The following is a 19,640-nucleotide window of genomic DNA, read 5'->3' as shown; positions in this document are numbered from 1 at the left end:
GATTTATGTAGCAAAGGTAATATAGAAATTTGCAAACAGAAAAGCATTTGAACAGTTGTCGTTGTATGTGTTGCATATGTAGCACTTTTGTTAATCCGGGAATACAGAGTTTAGAATCATGAATTTTAAGAAACAGAAGTAAGCTTGGGATGATTCCCTCTCATCAGAGAGGCTAGGTGACTTCTACAAAATGCATGAGCCGGAGACTTGTGCAAAATGCACAACACAGAGCCGAGACTAAAACCCAGGTCCTCACCAAAGCAGGGTTTGAGTATTATCATCCCTTTTTTTTTTTTTTATTTTAGAGACAGTGTCTTGCTTTGTGCCCAGGCTGAAGTGCAGTGGTGCAACCGTAATTCACTGCAGCCTCAAACTCCTGGGCTCAAGTGATCCTCCTACCTGAGCCTATAGAGTAATCCTTTCCTTAAAAAAAAAAAAAATGCGATTGTTTCCATTTCTCTTTTTCTCCTAAAAGCTATGACTAAGAAATTTTAAGACTTTTTTTTCCCCTTTGCTGGGTTTCCAAAGTCACACACTTTTATTATCGCTTAGGATGGATTTACTTAAAATTGTAAACTAAGTTTGTTAATGGTACAGCAGTTATCCTAATGGGAACAGGGCCTTGCAGCAAGGCCTGAGCAAAAGTCAGCCCATCCATTGCTTTTCATAAGAGAGATGCTTGGGCTGAGAGGAGAGGCTGCTTCCCAACACATGTAGGAACAGCTCTGCCCAGTGCAACTTCTCCAGTTAGATCGAGCCTCTGATGCGGCACACCTGAGTTGGAAACAGGACGCTCTTGAGCTGTCAAGAACCATGCTAAACAGTTTGGAGACGTTCTTACTAAACAAAACTTTTTACTGAAAATTAAGTTAGGGTTATTTCTTCTTTACCTATGTAAACCAAAAAGTGACTGAGACAGGTCTCAATTAATTTAGAGGTTCATTTTGTCAAGGTTGAAGACACACGAGACACAAGTTACAACAGGATCGGTAGCTTGTGCGTTTTCCAAAGGGGATTGTGAGGACTTCACTATTTAAAGGGGAAGGAGTGGATGAGAGGGAAGAAAGAGGAAAGAAGGAGGAAGTGTAGACAATGAGGCATGTGGTTACATTCTTGTGGTGCTTTGATGAGAGCTCACCAAATCCACATTTTACACGTGAAAAGAGGGAGTAGAGGAACCGTCAACTCTTCATTCATCCCAAATTGAGTAAATCTGCACTTTACATAGGATAAAGTAAACACAGAGTAGAGGAAGAAGTCAAATATATATTTGACAGGTGGAGGGGTGATTTCCAGTCCTGGCTTTATCTTGTACCTGTGTAGATAAGCTGTTAAATTTATACTGTCAGGATGAGATTCAACAGAACTCTGTTGGGGTTGGTTCATGGGAAGAATATGTATTCTGAAAGATTTGGGAGACCACAGGGAATTTCCTTGTGAGCAATTTGTGAGGGAGTCCACCGGGATAGACAGGCGGCCTTCTAGGATTGACGCTCTCTGTGTGGGAATAAGAGGAAGGTAGTCTCATACAAGACTCAGTTCCCAAATTTCACTTTTCCCTTTGGCATAGCGAGTTTGGAGTCCTGAGATTTTATTTTCCGTTCACACCTAAAAATTTCCAAGTGACAAGATGATTGTGGTGTGTGAGCTGTATCTTACAGTAATGAATGGTGTATTTCAGCCTCTGGACTCATGATCTGTTCACTTCCTGTTTGGTCCTCAGCACTGACCTAGATAGGCATGATACAAAGATAAATAGGACATGGTTCCTGCCTTCGAAGAGCTCAGGGTGTAATGTGCAAAGTGGCAACACACACCAATGTATAGGGCTGTGCTGTAGGTGCGATGGTGGAGGGAGGTAAGTGTATGATTGAGCATTCAAAGAACAGAGTCACCTCACCCTGGTGAGGTTAGGGAAAGCTTCCAGATCAGTCTTTTTTATTGGTTGTTAGGCGTTCTTCTGTTCTACTTCTCTCTACATATACACAAATATATAACGAATATCCCCATAGAGTTTTTAATGGGCTTATATCATACATATTGTCATGCAACTTGCCTTTTTAAAAGACTCAAAAAAATACGCATCCTTCCTACATAACCAGTTCATTTTTTTAAACAGCTATACAGTATGTATTTCCGAAATTGAACTGTTGCTCAGCTTTTAAACAATTAGGTTGTTTATAATTTTTATTAATTGCTAACATAATCTAGAAGACAGCCTCTCCTCTCATTTTGGTCCCAGTGGGGCTATCCGCCTGTCCCCCAGGGAACACGGGGATGGGTCAGTGAGGTCACCCCTTCAGCCACTGGCGTCTGGGGTCCTCCACTGGCTAGGACCCTCTTCAGTGGTCTACAGCAGGCTGCCAGGTGCTTTTTAGAAAACCATGGATGAGAGCCCATGCTCTTTCCAAAAAGACAGTATGATCCTAAGACCTTCTTTGGATCAAATACACATTGGCCTCCAGGTAATACTTTCAGTGAAGGACTGAGAAGGCATTTTAAGTACCCTAAAGTGTTTCAGCATCGACGGCAAGAAAGGGGAGGAAAAGGAGGGGTGTGGTGGTCTAAAGTTGTTCATGGCAGTGTGTGGTGGCTCATGCCTGTAATCCCAGCACTTTGGGAGGCCCAGGTGGGTGGATCTCCTTGAGGTCAGGAGTTCAAGACCAGCCTGACCAACATGGAGAAACCCAAACTCTACTAAAAATACAAAATGAACTTGGCATGGTGGTGTGTGCTTACGTAATCCCAGCTACTCCGGAGGCTGAGGCAGGAGAATTGCTTGAACCTGAGAGGCGGAGGTTGCAGTGAGTGGAGATCGTGCCATTGTGCTCCAGCCTGGGCAACAAGAACGAAACTCCATCTCAGAGAAAAAAAGTTGTTCATTTGTGCATTCCCTCTGTTGTTTTGCACAGAGGATCCGTGTCTGTCTGTCTGGTCCTTCGGGGGACATTCTGGGTCGCTCTCCCCGATGCTTCCCTCGTCCCCTAGTCCTCCCTTCCCCGTCACACCTTTCTCAGGAGCATTCAGCCCCACCCTGGAGGACTCGGATGATGACTCAGTGCAGCCTCCCTCCCTCTGTGTCATGCTGGCGTCTTTGGAAAACGCACAAACACTTGTGCCAAAGAAGGGGGAGGGACACAAACGGGCATGACCTGTCTCTTCACCACCGACGCTGAGGCTGATTAATCCCCCAAGTACCTAAAGAAAACATAACTTACCATTAATCTACATGAGGAATTTGTGATCAAGCCCATGTCATTGTCACTTCGACCCAGACTGTAGTCCTTACAAAACAATGACCTTGGATGAACTGAGCCAAAGGTGCACCAGCCTCTCTCCTGGCCTACTTTCCATCACGAAGTCCCCATGTTAGTTAGCTGAGAACTACTCTGCATGAGCCATCATGGTAAATGGCACCAGGAGCAATACTTTTTCTCTGATCTCCAAGTTTCTCCACTGAGAGCAGAGGTGAAGCTATCATTTCACCTGCCATACACGTCATGTTGAAATGGATGGCTGGGTGTGGTGGTTCATTCCTGTAATCCAGCTACTTGGAAGGCAGAGGTGGAAGGATTGCTTGAGACCAGGAGTTTGAGACCAGCCTGGGCACCACAGCAAGACCTGACATTAAAATAAAAGCCAGATGTGGTGGCACACCTGTCATCCTAGCCATTCCAGAAGCTGAGGCGGGAGGATGGTTGAGGTCAAGGCTGCAGTGAGCCATGATTGCACTACTGCATTCCAGCCTGGGCAACAGAGCGAGACCCTGTCTCAGAAAGAAAAAATAAAAAGACACTCTTGGTAGTTACCCTTGCACATGTACGTTGCATTCCCAAGACTAGAATGAAGAAGTACAGCCACATTGTCCTGTACCAATTTGTAATCTTGCCGTCAATGTGTGACAAATACACGTTCCTCTGAACATCACCAGCTTGCCTTGTAAGCAAGTGTGGGCTGCACGCTACAGGTAAAGGGAAGGACAGGATCCTGTGGGAGGTTTTAGATGATTCATAATGGTGACCATAAGGAAAATGGATTCAAAGGGGCTGAGGCTTTGGGGCATGGTGAAGGAAAGGCTTGTGTTTGCCCTCTTAGGAAGGGCAGTGAGCTAGTACACTTCCGAATTAAACTGGAGACTTAATCTCAAGGGGAGAGCTCAGGCTGCACTGTCACATGTAAAGAAATCATTTATACCTTAACAACAATTATCTAAAAATGACATCAAAGGAGATACAAAAACTGGAAACCCTCCAGCATGTAAACTAAATATTCTGAAGATGACTGGATGGTTTGATTTTGCTGTTAACAGCAAGGAGACTCCAGTTCAGAGAAGTCCTGGCTTTCCTCATCATAACACCAAATCCAGAAATTAGGGGAAAAGGAATGTAGGATGCACACGAGTAACACTGGGGGAAGGGAATGGAAAATAAAATTCGAAGTGAGAATGGAAGGAAAAATAAAATGAAGTGAAATACAATTCAACAAATAAAACAAATCAGGAAAAAAAGGTCTGTGTGTGGATAATAGTAGGCCATGAGCCAAGACGAATCTATTTGATTGATCGCATTATATTCATACACACACACACACACACACACACACACACACACAAGCTTAAAATGCAAGTAGCAGATTGAGAGACGATATTTGCAAATATATGAGATCTACATTATTAATTAAAACATCAATATCAGCCGGGAGCTGTAATCCTAGCACTTTAGGAGGCTGAGGCAAGTGGATCACCTGAGGTCAGGAGTTTGAGACCAGCCTGGCCAACATGGCAAAACCCCATCCCTACTAAAAATACAAAAATTAGCTGGCGTGATGGGGTGCGCCTATAATCTCCGTCCCTTGAGCCCAAGGGGCAGAGGTTGCAGTGAGCCTAGATGGTGCCACTTCACTCCAACCTGGATACAAGAGTGAAACTCCGTCTCAAAAAGAAAATACATATATAAGCAGGGCACGGTGGCTCATACCTGTAATCCCAGCATCTTGGGAGAACCAGGTGGGCAGACAACATCAGGAGTTTGAGACCAGTCTGACCAACATGGTGAAACCTGTCTACTAAATATACAAAAATTAACCAGGTGTGGTGGGGCATGCCTATAATCCCAGCTACTCAGGAGGCTGAGGCAGGAGAATCACTTGAACCCGGGAAGCAGAGGTTACAGTGATCCGAGATTGTACCACTGCACTCCAGCCTGGGCGACAGAGCAAGACCCCGTCTCAAACTAAATAAAAATAAATAAATAAATGAATAAATAAATACATAAATACATTGTTTCAAATCAGTCAGAACACGCTACATAGTAGAAAAAGAGATAAGAAATCATAATAGTGGAAATACAAATGGCCAGCCAGTATGTGAAAAACTGGCTAACTTACAATCTAATAAGGAATTCAAATTAAAATAATATTAATCCAATTAAAACAACGAGATAATATTTTTCACTTATTTAATTGGCAAGGATTTGAAAATACTCATAGAATTCAATGCTGGCAAAGGTGGGGTTTTTGCATAAACAACGCGTTTGCATTTTACACACTGCTGGCGATAGCATGGACTGATCTGACCTTTTTGAGAGCAGGGTGGAGGTGCGCTAGCATTTCAAATGTGCACACCATCAAACCGCATAACTTTGTAGGAATCTCTCCCATATAAATATTAGCACACTCTACAAAGGTATGAACTGTGGTGTCATATACCATAACCAGTTGGAAATAATGTCTACCAATAAAGAAATATCATGCTAGCATTCTGATGTATTTAATCTACAGAAGGAGGTTACAAAACAATATCATAGAGGATAGTATAAGCACCTTTTTGTTTAAAAAAAATGTGTGTATGTGCTTCAGTGTGTGTTTGGCATGTGTGGTACGTGTACCTGTGTGAGGTGTGTATAGTGTGTGAGTGAGGTGTGGGTGTGTTGTGTGTGTGACTGTATATGTCCGTTTGAAGTGTGTGAGGGAAATGTGTCTGTAAGGTGTGTGTATTTCTGTGTGGGGTGTTTGTACATGCGTGGTGTGTGAAGTGTGTGTTTATGTGAGATGTGTGTGGGATATTTGTGGGATGTGTGTGTGAGATGTGTGTGGCATGTGTGAAGCATGTGTGTATAGTGTGAGGTGTGTGTGCATGTGTGGGGTGTGTAGGGGTGTCTGTGTAAGATGTGTGCATGTGTGTCTGTGAGAGGTGTGTGTGCATGTGTGAGATGTGTGTTAAGTGTTTGTGTGATGTGTGTGGTGTGTGTCTGTGTGGTATTTGTGTGGTGTGTACATGTGTGATGCATAGGATTTGAGGTCTGTATGTGGTGTATGTGGTATGTGTGTGCTTGTATCCAGTGAATTGAGTTGGAGACTTTATCTCAAGGGGAGAGCTCCAGCTGCACTGTCACATGTAAAAATCATTTATACCTTAACAACAATCATCTACAAATGTTGACATCAGAAGACATAGAAACACTGAAAACCCTCCAGCACAGAGGCTCAATGCTCTGAAGGTGACCTGATGGCCTGATTTTGCTGTTAGAAACAAGGAGACACTAGTGTGAGTTTGTGTGGCATGTGTGTAAGGTGGGTGTGTTATGTGTCTGCAGGGTGTGTGTGTGTGTGTGTGTGTTTGTGTGTGTGTATGTGAGGTGTGTGGTGTGTGTGGTCTGTATGCATCAGTGTGCGGTGTGTTTGTGTGTGAGATGTGTGTATGTGTGTCAGATGTATGTGGTATATTTGTGTATGTGGTGTGTGAGGTGTGTTTGTGGTGTGTGAGGTGTGTATGGTGTGTTTATGTTAGTGAGGTCTGTATGAAATGTATTTGTGGTATGTGTATGAGGTGTGTTCACATACATGTGTGGTATGAGAGGTGTGTGTGGTGTGTGAGGTGTGTGGTGTATGAGGTGTGTATGTGTGTGAAATGTGTATATGCTGCTTTGTATGTGTATGTGTGTGAGGTGTGTGTGGTGTGTGAGGTGTAAGTGTGTGAGGTGTGTGTGTGAAATGTGTATATGGTGTGGTTGCATGTGTGTGAGGTATGTGTGTGAGGTGTGTATGTGTGTGAAATGTGTATGTGCTGTTTTGTATGTGTATGTGTGTGAGGTGTGTGTGGTGTGTGAGGTGTGTGTGTGAAATGTGTATATGGTGTGGTTGCATATGTGTGTGAGGTATGTGTGTGAGGTGTATGTGTGTGAGGTGTGTATGTGTGTGAAATATGTATATGCTGTTTTGTATGTGTATGTGTGTGAGGTGTGTGTGGTGTGTGAGGTGTATGTGTGAAGTGGGTATATGGTGTGTTTGCACATGTGTGTGAGGTATGTGTGTGAGGTGTATGTGTGTGAGGTGTGTGTGTGTGAAATGTGCATATGCTGTGTTGTGTGTGTGTGTGTGGTGTGTGAGATGTGGGTGTGGTGTGTAGTGTGTGTACGTGTGTGAGGTGTGTATATGGTATGCATGTGTGGTATGTGTGAGGTGTGTGTGTGAAATGTGTATATGCTGTCTGTGTGTGTGTGTGTGGTGTGTGAGGTGTGCATATGGTGTGTAGTGTGTGTGTATGTGTGTGAGGTGTGGATAAGGCATGCATGTGTGGTGTGTGTGAGGTGCGTGTGAGGGGTGTGCACACACCAGCACAGATACACTGAGGAGGTGTCCCCTCTGGGTCAGCGGCGTGGACTGCTGCCATGGGATGGGAACAGGCCTTCCCTGTGCGCATGTCCTTTGGCTTTTTGTTACAGACTCCTGCTCTGATGTGCTGATCTCTGAGTCATGTTTCTCTTTTCATGCTAGACCTTTAGAGAGGAAATGGTGCAATTTCTATTCTAGTCCCAACACAAGAAACCTTTTTTCTTAGGAACCTCATTTGAGGACAGTGTCCTATTTTGCAATTTCTCCCCCAGTGTCAGAGACATTCCCAACAAAGGGAATAATTGTCAGAGGCATTTGTTTCATAAAGCTTTGCACGTAGATACAATTCGGAGATAAAGCACCAGAAACGCGTCTCATGTATTAAATATCACACTGAAGTAGCACTTAAGATACCAACGAAGGTTAGATAAATAAGAGGAAGAACACCCTTGGCAGAAAGCAGAGCGCGTCAGTTACCTCCCTCTCTCCAGTGTTTGCCAGTCAGGAAGGACGGTCGCCGCAGGAGTCCCTGAGCACGTTCGTGTCCTCAAATCCAAGGAATATCTGTCTGGGCGTGTGTTCCACAGCTGTTGACAGGGGTTAACTCTGGGCGCAGAATAAGGCTTTTGCTTCTTGCTTTAACTATTTAAATGTACACAATTGTTTTAAAGAAGAAAATTAGAATTCTGGGTGAGATTGGTAATTTTTTTTACTTGTTTTTTTCCTGAAATTATTCAATTTTCTATAATAAAATATGCTGTTTTGTAATCACACACACACACAAAAAGCTTGGAATTAAACTTTGTGTTGGTTTGTTTGAGCTATGTCTCGCTCTGTTGCCTGGGCTGGAGTGCAGTGGCACAATCTCAGCTCACTGCAGCCTCAGCCTCTTGGGCTCAAGCCATCCTCCTGCCTCAACCTCCCAAGTTGCTGGGGGTACAGGCACTCACCATGCACTACAGGCACTCACCACTTTATTAAGAGTTCAGGGTCTCAAACTCCTGGCCTCAAGCAATCGTCTTGCCTTAGCCTTCTAAATTAAACAGTTTTGTTGTTGTGGTTTAAAGGGGGAGTCTGTAAGCCTCCTGTACTGATTTCTGTGGCCCAGGAAGCCCCAGGGCAAAATTTAGAAGCCATTAACACTTCAGTGGCAAAGCTCTGTGCTTGTGAAAACTAAAACACACTTTTAGAAAGATATTTAATTTAATTAAGAGAAGCTAATAGAGTAATAGTGTCATCCAGAGTCATATAGGCCAGACTATATGAAATTTCAGCCACATGACCTTGGAAAGTCACTTAGCCATTCTGACCCCTGGTTTTCCCGGCCTGTGAACTCAGGGAGCTGCTTAAGAAGCTGCGGAGCACCTGGCTGAAGGCAGCTAGTCAAGCAGAATGCGTGTGGAAACTGCGAGTTCCCCAGTGGCCTCAGCCTCTTAGAGACCCCAAAGGAGCTGTCAGATCACAAGACATTCAAGGGAGGGCTGGACACCTTCCTGCCTCTGCCCACACAGCCTCTCGTGCCCGCGTGCCATGTACATTCAACCTCTGGGCTCTTCCCCTTTAATCACTCTCCTGACGTCACCAGCTGGACTTCCTCCACCTTTTGCTGGTTGGTATGTACCATTCACCTGCTTCACATCTGGCTCTTCAAGATGACCCCTAAGGCCGGGCGCGGCGCGGTGGCTCACGCCTGTCATCCCAGCACTTTGGGAGGCCGAGGCGTGTGGATCACGAGGTCAAGAGATTGAGACCATCCTGGTCAACATGGTGAAACCCCGTCTCTACTAAAAATACAAATAAATAAATTAATTAATAAATAAAATGACCCTTTTACACATAGCACAAGAAGTCCTGCGTCTCCGTAGCTCCTCAAGGTCCCTGCTCTGTCTGTAGGAAGTCCTCACCACTCCAGAACAGCAGGATCACACAAGGTTGCCCTGCCCAACACTCTCCCCGCCCCCACATGCACAGACCACCTCTCCTGTGTTCCCAGGTGTTCCTCCTGTCTCCATGGAGACGCCTGCCTCTGCCACACTCCTGGCTCATGTACTCTCGAAGGACCAAACACCAAACATTCCCCTCGCTTTGGGGGCTCTCTGCCCCTCCGATAGTGGAAGACTCGCTTACTGTCTCGCTGTACCTGTGTAAGAAGGTCCCTGTCAATCCCTGAACTTTGTCCTCTCTCTCTCTTTTTATTTATTTTGAGAGAATCTCATTTGTGATCCGTACCTTCATCTAAAGAATGGTGTATACATAACAATGAATTTTAACATGAACAAAATATTCCCTGTGAAAGATGTCCTAACACACTTTGGATTTCTCATACGTATAGTACTGTAATACCACAGTACCAATCTTCAAAAAAGCAAATTTTCATTTGAAAGGGAAATTCCACTTTCAAATGCTATAAAATATGTTGTTTGCCAAAATGCAAAATATTTTTTTTTTGTTTCAACCTAAGAAATGCTTAGAAAGAGCAGAATTAGAGACTTTCTCTTCCAACCGGAAACCATTTTTTCTCACCTGCTACAAAGATGACAAGACTATTTTTTTTTAGCAACACTTTAGATAGCTGAGATTTAAAGTGGGTTCCATGCTTCCCACCTGCCAGTATTATTCTGATGTTCACAAGAACCCTGGGTGTAGGTGGTCTTATCATTCCCATTTCAGAAACGAGAAAGCTGAAGTTTCAAGTGACTTACTCATACTCAGAAGTTCACTCATAAGTACTGAATTAAAGCCAAGGCCACCCCATGTGAAAGGCCATCTGCCTATCTAACTAGGACACTGGAAGGTAAAAAGTTGACTGAAACAGTTTCCTCTCATAAAATTCCTTATATCTACATCTAATAATATCTCTTACTTGCTTTTCGATTATCTATAAAGCTGGAAAATAAATAGAAACTAAACTCTGAGACTCATAACAGCAGGTAGGAAGTAACTCTGATAAACTTAAGAATGTTCCAGAAGTAGTCAATTTCTGCTAATAAGAAATAGCAACTGTGTCGTAGTATATGCTTTATAACAATCTGATACCTGAGGAAGAAATAATACCATATATAACTGCAAGGAATGCAAAAGGGTGCAGCCACTTTGGAAAACGGCTCAGAAGATTCTCATAAAACAACCTGTCTCTTTCACATATATGACTTGGCAAGCTGACACAGGGGGATGAAAACAGCAGGGAGAGGAAACAGAGCAGTGGTTACCAGAGGTTAGAGAGGTGGGGAGAGGCCCGGCGCAGTGGTGCACACCTGTAACCCCAGCACTTTGAGAGGTTGAGGCAGTGGATTACCTAAGGTCAGGAGTTTGAGACCAGCCTGGCCAACATGGCGAAACCCTGTCTCTACCAAACATGCAAAAAATTAGCCGGGCGTGGTGGCGGGTGCCTATAATCCCAGCTATTCAGGAGGCTGAGGCAGGAGAGCTGCTTGAACCTGGGAGGCGGAGGCTGCAGTGAGCCCAGATCACGCCACTGCATTCCAGCCTGGGCGACAGGGTGAAACTCCATCCAAAAAAAAAAAAAAAAAAAAAAAAATGGCCGGGAGTTGAATATAAAGAAGTACATGCGGGTGATGGAACCATGTGGTGGATACATGACTGTACATTTGTCAAAACCCCAAAGAACGGTTTGCTGTCGAGTGAATCTTCGGAAAAAGTTCTGTAGTTTAGTTGAACAGTATTGTACCAAGATTAATATTTTAATTTTGACAATTGTTCTGTGATCATGTAAGCTGTTCATATACAAAGAAGTTGGGTGGAGGATGTGAGAACTTCCTCTACTGTTTTTGCAATTCCTCTTTAATCTAAAATTATCTAAAAATAAGGAAGTTTTTAAAAAGTAATTTTATGATAAGCTGAGTATGTGGTGCCAAATAGGATTTCTTACACGGTTAAAACTGCCTTAATTTTCTATTATGCATATTAGAGAAGAAAAAAAAAACTAATTTGGCCTTAAGAATTTTGTTTTCAAGTTGTACTACAAGCTGTATTCGTAAGTATTCTCTTAACCTATTTCTCATCCTGTGAAATTGAAGGATTCGCCATCTGTATGTTACAGTTGAGTTTTTATTTAACAAGATCATTTTAGTTTCCCTTTTTCCCCGAAAGTAGATTTTGTATGTTCCCAATTTTCACCAGTTATTCTAACTATTCTGTGTGTTTTGTGCCTCAACTCTGTGCTGGGTGCTCTTTCCATTGGATAGTGGTTGCATTATTAAATGTTTTGACTTTATTTAGATTGGCATTTCTTGAATCAGTTTTTAAGGGCATGTCTGTCTTTATCTAACGTTATACTTCCTGATGAAGCTCAGATCTTTATTTTGGTAGTGGTAGTATTATTCTGAAGATGTTCTTTTTCTTCTTTTTTTTTTTTTTTTTTTTTTTTTTTTTGAGATAGAGTCTTGCTCTATTGCCTGGTGCCAGGCTGGAGTGCAGTGGCGCCATCTCAGCTCACCGCAACCTTTGCCTCCTGGGTTCAAGCAATTCTCCTGCCTCAACCTCTGGGGTAGCTGGGACTACAGGCACGCGCCACCACGCCCAGCTAATTTTTTTTTGTATTTTTAGTAGAGACGAGGTTTCACCATGTTGGCCAGGATGGTCTCGATCTCTTGACTTCGTGATCCGCCTGCCTCAGCCTCCCAAAGTGCTGGGATTACAGGCTTGAGCCACCGCGCCCGGCCCTGAAGATGTTTCTTAATGCCTCCTTTTGCGTTTTCCTGCTGTTTCACCACAGTTTTTGTTAGCATTGTCAGACTCTACTGAGAACCGAGATTCCTAATTAGCCTCACTATTAATCAGGATAAATGCTGAGGAGGCAGAAAAGGAAATAGAAAACATTTGATTAATTATAAGATATGAGTTGGATAGTTTCTCCAAAAACCAGCCTGGGCTCAGCAAAGTATTTGGAGGGCAATATGGCAGGTAAGAGTGACTTGGAATCTCTTTTGCAAAGTTGGAGAGCAGAAGGCAGCTGGGTGCAGCTGCATGATCTGTGGCAGTTTCCAGCATAAAGCACCCTTTCGATCACTGATTCAGGGTGTGCATGTGTGTATCCGCTGAATTAACTTGTTCTTGTTGCTGTTGTTGTATCAGAACCACCACCTAACAGATAGTTTTGCCTGATTCACAAACAGCCTGTTACTTTGGCACCTTCTGGATCTGACAGATTATTTAAATCACTAGCTGCTCTATTGGCTAGTAATTTGGATAAGTATTTCTAATTTACAATTTTGCCTGAGGGACCTTGAAGCTAACAGTGCTGAGGGACTAGAAAGACAAGCTATAGATGGTGAGAAAGTAGTTATAAAACACATATCTGATATGGGACTTGTATCCAAAATGTACAAAGAACTCTTAAAACTCTTAACTGTTAAGGGTTTGAAAATCCTGACACAATTCAATACTGGCAAAGGTGAGGTTTTGCATAAACAATGTGTTTGCATTTTACACACTGCTGGAAATATCATATACTGTACTGATCTGACCTTTTTGAGATCAATGTGGAAGTGAGATAGCATTTTCAATAAGAAAACATACTACCCAGTTTTAAAATGTGCAAAAGATCTGAACAGGCACCTCACCAAAGAAGATACATGGTGGTCAATAAGCCTATGAAGATATGCCCAACACCATACATCATTAGGGAATTACAAATTAAACAATGAAATACCCCTACACACCTATTAGCGTGACTAAAATTAAAAACAGCATCAACAACAACTGATAATCCCAAATCGGGTCAAGGCTGTAGGGCAGCAGGAACTGTCATTCATTGCTGGGGGAAATACAAAATGTCGTATTTTGTATTTGGAAGACAGTTTGGAGGTTTCTTTAAAAGTTAACTGCAATCTTACCCCATAATCCAGCAATCATGCTCCTCGGGATTTACTTCAGCTGAGCTGAAAATTTATATTCTCACAAAAACCTACACATGAATGTTTATAGAAGCTTTATTCATTATCACAAAAACTGGAAGCAACTAAGATGTCCTTCAATAGGTAAATGATAAATTATATCCAGACAATGGAGTCACAGCAAGTCATGGAAGAAAGTTAAATATATATTGTTAAGAAAGAAGCCAATGAGAAAAGGCTACATACCATATAATTCTATCTATATTACATTCAGGAAAAGGCAAAACTATAGAGACTTTAGAAGCAACGGTGGTTCCCAGGGGCTCCAGGGGAAGGAGGGATGAGTAGGTGGAGCACAGGGGACTTTTAGGGCAGTGAAACTACTCTGTACAAAACTGTAATGGTGAACACATGTTGTTATACATTAGGCAAAATCCAAAGAAGTCTGGCTAGGTGTGGTGGCCCATACTAGCATTTTGGGGGGCCAAGGCAGGCAGATCACTTGAGGTCAGGAGTTCAAGACCAGCCTAGCCAACATGGTGAAACCCCATCTTCACTAAAACTACAAAAATTAGCAGAGCATCGTGGCTCACATCTGTAATCCCAGCTATTCGGGAGGCTGAGGCAGGAGAATCACTTGAACCCAGGAGGCGGAGGTTGCAGTAAGCCGAGATCACGCCACTGCACTCCAGCCTAGGAGACAGAAAGAGACATCTGAAAAAGAAAAAAAAATTCCATAGAAGTCTCTGCACAAAGAATGAATTTCAGTGTAAACTATGAACTTTAGTTAATTACGCACCTACATTGATTCATTAATTATTACAAATATATCATGGTGATGCAAGATGCAAATAATAGGGGAAGCTGAATGGGGTACATGGAATGTATGGGAAATCTCTGTAGCAGCTGCTCAATTTTTCTGTCAATCTAAAACTGTTCTAAAAAGTAAAGTCTCTATATATCCATTGAGTGCTAGCATCAACAAAATTCAAATTTAAGCTATCATAAGCTACACTAGACTGCATTTCAATAGTTAAAATGACAAAGATTGACCATATCAAGTGTTGCCAAGGAAGTAGAGCAAATGGAAATCTCATATATTGCCAACAGGAATGTAAATTGGAACAAACGCTCTAGACAACGGTTTGGCAGTTGCTTTTGAAGTTAAACATACATACGCCATACAATCCAGATATTCTACTCCTAGGTATTTACTGAACAAAAATGAAACTATATATCCACACTAAGATTTGTACACAAGTGTTGTCAACAAATCCACCGAAAAGGATCTTCCTTAAAAAACAGAAATGCTTTATTCCTACAAGCAGTTTGCACCCAGCCTTCAATACAAAACACAGATTTATATATAATATAATTATATATTATATACTATTATATAATATATATTTATCTTATATATAAATATATAATATATATTTATCTTATATATAAATATATAATATATATTTATTTTATATATTATTTATATAATATATTTATATTATATATAAATATATAATATATATTTATATTATATATAAATGTATATAATATACATTTATATTATATATAAATGTATATTATATATATATATTTTTTTTAAGTTCTTGATTTGTACTTTATTTTCTGTCTTTTATATATAACACATACTTATTGAAGGGAAAAGACTAAAAATACAGATTTATACCTAAATGGGTAATGATTACATAATCATTCTGACTCCAAAAATAATTGTATTAGTTATAAACAACTATAAACTTCAAATAGGCCATATAAATACTAATATGTTATATACAACATAATTTTCTACAAATATTCGTTTTATGCTATTACTTTTCAAAATATTTCAAACTAGTTATTTTTTTCCTTGTGCTTCAGTTTTCTCATTTGTAATTTAGGTACTTACTCCTTTTTATAGATCTACTAGACATTAAGCTTTTTTCTGCTGATAAGAATGTCAAATCAGGCACATTGGGATTTATCCCTTTAAAAATACAGTATATATATATATATAAAATATATAAATATAGATAATATATATTTATATTATATATAAATATATATAATTATATATAAATTATATATAAAAATATATAAATTATATATAATTATATATAAAATAATTATATATAATTATATATAATTAAATATATATTATAATATATATAATAATATATATAAATTAATATATAATATAATTATATAATTAATATGTTATATTATTATATAATAATAATATTTAAATAAAATATATTAAAAATAAAATAACATTATTTAATATTAATATTATTTAGTCTTTATTATTTAATAATATTTATAATAATATTATTTAATATTATTTATATTATTTAATATATACTTTATATTATTGATTAATAATTATTATACATATTCATGGGCCCCTAATGACATTCTTTATCTCTAAGGTGTAGTGATCAGATCAGGGTAGCTGACATGGCTGACAGCTCAGACACAGACCACTTCTTTTGAAGTGCAGCCCAGAGCTCCCCTCCATGGATCTGATAGCTGCCACAGCCACGTTGCAGGGCTGGGTGGCTGAAAGTCAGCGTGGCAAAGAGACTAAGATGGGCCCAGTGTACTGCAGCAGGGCACTGGAGTCATCCATCAAATGCTGTAACTTGGTGTCATTACAACAGAAGTGATGTCGAGTGGAGTACCGGATCTCTTATCACCACAGCATCACACTGATTTAATCACACTAATCTTGCAGTAGCTCCCCTTCCTGGTGCTGTTCAGAAACAACAATGGTCCAGGCCTCATCTCATAATGAAGGGGGCTCGGCCAGCTGGGCACAGTGATAAATGAGCCATGGGTCAGGAGGTCACTCCTGCAGCCAGGCCGGCCTTTAGCCACACTCTGGTCCAGGCGACAGATGAGGCCCCAGCCTCGTCCCCCTTTCATCTCACATGTTGGGAGTTCTTGGCCGCAAGAGGACCAATTCAAAATAATGTTCAGGGACTCGGTGAATAAACGCCTCCATTGGAGTTGGTATTGCATTGTTAGATGTATCTTGAACTACAAATCTTGCTTGGGTAGATATGTATAAATTGAAGATCATTTGACTGGTTTTCCTTCAAGTCCCTGCTTTCAAGTGCTTCCTGTATGCTTCCAGTAGAACATAAGAATCCTAATTCAGTCTTTCACCTATTTCTACCGGTGTTGAACTCTATAAAGACAGAATCTACTTGCTTAGCCAATGAGCCTTACAGAGTGTCTAGTTGCTTTGATTTAATTTATCAGTGTATCGGAAACCTTTAATACTGAATGCAGACTGATGGAATATGGATTCCATGTTGGTGATGGGGTTAGACTACCTCAGAAAAGAAATGGGCACATGTCTTCTTGTAAATATTTTGTCTTTCAAATATTTCCTTTGTATTCATGAGTTCAAGGAGCCCAGGAAACGTGAAGACCAGGTGTCACAGGAATTTTCCTGGTCTGCTTTAAGGAAGTCATTAAGCATCACACCTGCCAGTTCAAATACTATTTGAGCTCTGTGTATTTTTGAGGAATGAGGTGTAAGGTAGAAAAATTATACAAGAGACACTGAAAAATCAGGAGGAATATTTAAATGTTATACTGAACTCATGAACTCTTCAAACCAAATATTTTACTATTAAAATTATTCAAGAATCATAGAAGTCTGGAAATAAACACTTCATAAACAACATTTTCAAATATCACATCAGGAAAAATTAGACGAAACCAGTTGGGGAGGGAAGTTACATTTAAAAAGATTGAGTTCTGCTATCCCCTCAATTTTGCAAAAATAAGTTTAACTTACCTTCTGAAGGTTGGCAAGATTTCTATCACAAAATAGGAAAATCGTCTTCATTCCATGAAAGAACTATCTGAAAATCACAAAAGCACCATATCCTGGATTTCAAGGAAGTTGAAATTTCTTCTCATCTTCTATTTTACTAAATACTAAAAATAAAATAATCATATTATATTCGATCTGACACTGTTAAGGAAAACAGTCAAAAATTTTAAATAATGAGCAATATATTTAATTTTAAAATATAAATAATTAGGCTAAGGTGGTAATTTTTTAATGAGTTGAAAGTCCAAACTATGAGTTCTGAAGAAACAGACCTAAAAGGAAAGAACATGGCTTTGGAATCATCACAAGGGCAAATGCTTTGGTCTAGATAATTTTTCTTCTGTGAATTTTTAAATGCTCAACAAGTATTAATTAATTATGTCTAAGAAGTAGACATTGCTTTAAAATCTAATTTCCAGAGTCCCAAACTAAGGCAAAGACTGAGATTAAGTCTCTGCCCAAAGTCTTAAGTGAGCCAGTGGAAGACTGTTTATTCATGAATTGCTGGTTATCTGCTGCTTAGCTACTTAACACACCCCGGTTTGATTGGCATCCTAATAATGTATGTTTCAAAGAAAGGGCAGTTTATTTAAAATCCTTAAAGACTTGTCACTTTAAAAAGGAAAACAAAATGTGAAAATGTTATCCGGTCCATCTGCTGGCGTCCTTGGGTGTATTTTAGAGTGGTCTCATAGTGCTATTTAACTATGCTGAATAGTTGACACTCAGTCTCTGTAGGAAATTGTGATTTTTATCAGCGAAGAGGCAATTAAATGCTGTCATTTGGCGAGATCATCCATCAGGGATCTTATCACCCAAGAAGCATCCAGCAGCAGTTGCTGTCCTTTCTAGCTGGGCGACAGATAACAGAAACTGTCCTGTGTGAGGCACAGTAGTCTAACGTGATTAGAAATCAGCCAGACTCTGGCTTCTCTTGAGCTAAACTCCCCCACAGGCTGAATTATAGCTCTCCTACCAGTCCCACGGCGCTGAATGATGTCATGGGATCTGCAGCTCAGCGAGATGAAAGGGATAAAGCAGGACCCGCTGGCACTAGGAAAAGCGTCCAACACACAGTCCACAACACAGCTTGGGAACCAAAAAAGCTACAGATACAGCCACTCAGGCCAAGCACGGGAGAACCACCAGCATTGCCTCACTGCAAAAAAAGAGGAGGAAAACAACGTGATCCAGGTTTAACAAAAAGAATGTGTGGACGAGGAGGTGGGAGGGTGACTACCTGCTGAAAGTGAACTTTCTTGATATCCGTGCCTGTCTATAAACTCAGCCCTGCCTTTGATGTTCAGCAACTGATCACTGATCAGATTACAGGCATTTCATCTCCCTGCTCGTCTGCCTTTGATCTGCATGGTTAATTTTATTTTCCTGGATTTGAAGTTTCGTCTGGGCTTGTGCTGACATACATTTTTGGGAAGGTAGAAGCATTTGGCATAGAAGTGCTGCCAGGAGCAACTAAGCTGCTGAACGGGTGAGTACTGCAAAGAGCTCAGCATGTCGCAGATACTCGTTTTAAGTTCTGTAGTAGCTTTCACTGCATTTTTTGGAGGTATTCTGAGAAAAGAATGGTTTTGATCAATTTTGTAGGAAGCATTTATACAGCTGAATACTACATTATGCTGAATGTGTGTATCAGAGTAACAACGGAACTTGATGCAAGTTTTAGTAGTTTATACAAGAGGGTTTGCAATCTGTCATGCAAATTTTCCTTGGAAATGAGTTTTACAAACAGGACAAAACAGAAGAGTGGTAACTTTAGCACTCAACAGGTACTTCAGCCCCTGAGATCTGTGAGCTACAATTGCTAAGTATTTACAGGTTACCTTATTTAGTAAACAGTCCCTGGAACTTTGCTTGTTGCAAATGCTTTATTTATTTTCTTATATAAAAGAGTAAAATGTATCTCTGGCAATACTGTTTCTTTAGTTTATTTATTCTCTCACTTCCAAGACTTAAGTCTATCAAATACATTTCCTTATACAGTTTGTACACTCAAGGGAATCACTGAAAAACCATTAAAGTATGATTAAAGCCTTTTATGTTTAAAACTGAAGAATTTAAAAACAGTGAGGATAAAGTTGCACTAAGTTTGGCTAAAAATACTCGAGTGATTTTCTATAACTTTGGAAACAGCATAAGCCTTATTTACAGAAATATTCACAAGGTTAATATTTCTAAATTAACATTTACTTTAAATTTATAGTGACAGCTGTTGTAAGTTACAATTTGCCAACTGTTTATGAAAACTATCTGAGTAATCAACAGTTATTATGTTACATAAAGTGTTTTAGTCACATTTTCACTTTAGCTAA

At 40.4% G+C, this 19,640-nt stretch overlaps 1 protein-coding gene across 2 annotated transcripts in view; it reads left to right on the top strand.

Annotated features, from left to right (window-relative positions):
• Positions 1 to 18,133: 18,133 nt before the first annotated feature.
• Positions 18,134 to 19,640, top strand: part of TNFRSF19 (TNF receptor superfamily member 19) — a 102,433-nt gene continuing 100,926 nt past the window's right edge. Inside the window, exon 1 of one of the 2 annotated variants that reach the window (XM_010335308.3) lies at positions 18,134 to 18,799. The gene's annotated coding sequence lies outside the window, so the exon portion shown is untranslated. The remainder of the gene's footprint in view (positions 18,800 to 19,640) is intronic. The other variant, XM_003919754.4, reaches the window with a different exon arrangement.

This window comes from Saimiri boliviensis, chromosome 16 (genome assembly GCF_048565385.1).
Source record: "Saimiri boliviensis isolate mSaiBol1 chromosome 16, mSaiBol1.pri, whole genome shotgun sequence".
In the NCBI taxonomy this organism is placed as follows: domain Eukaryota; kingdom Metazoa; phylum Chordata; class Mammalia; order Primates; family Cebidae; genus Saimiri; species Saimiri boliviensis.
Note: the sequence above shows the minus strand (reverse complement) of the source record. Positions and strands in the feature narration are given on the sequence as shown.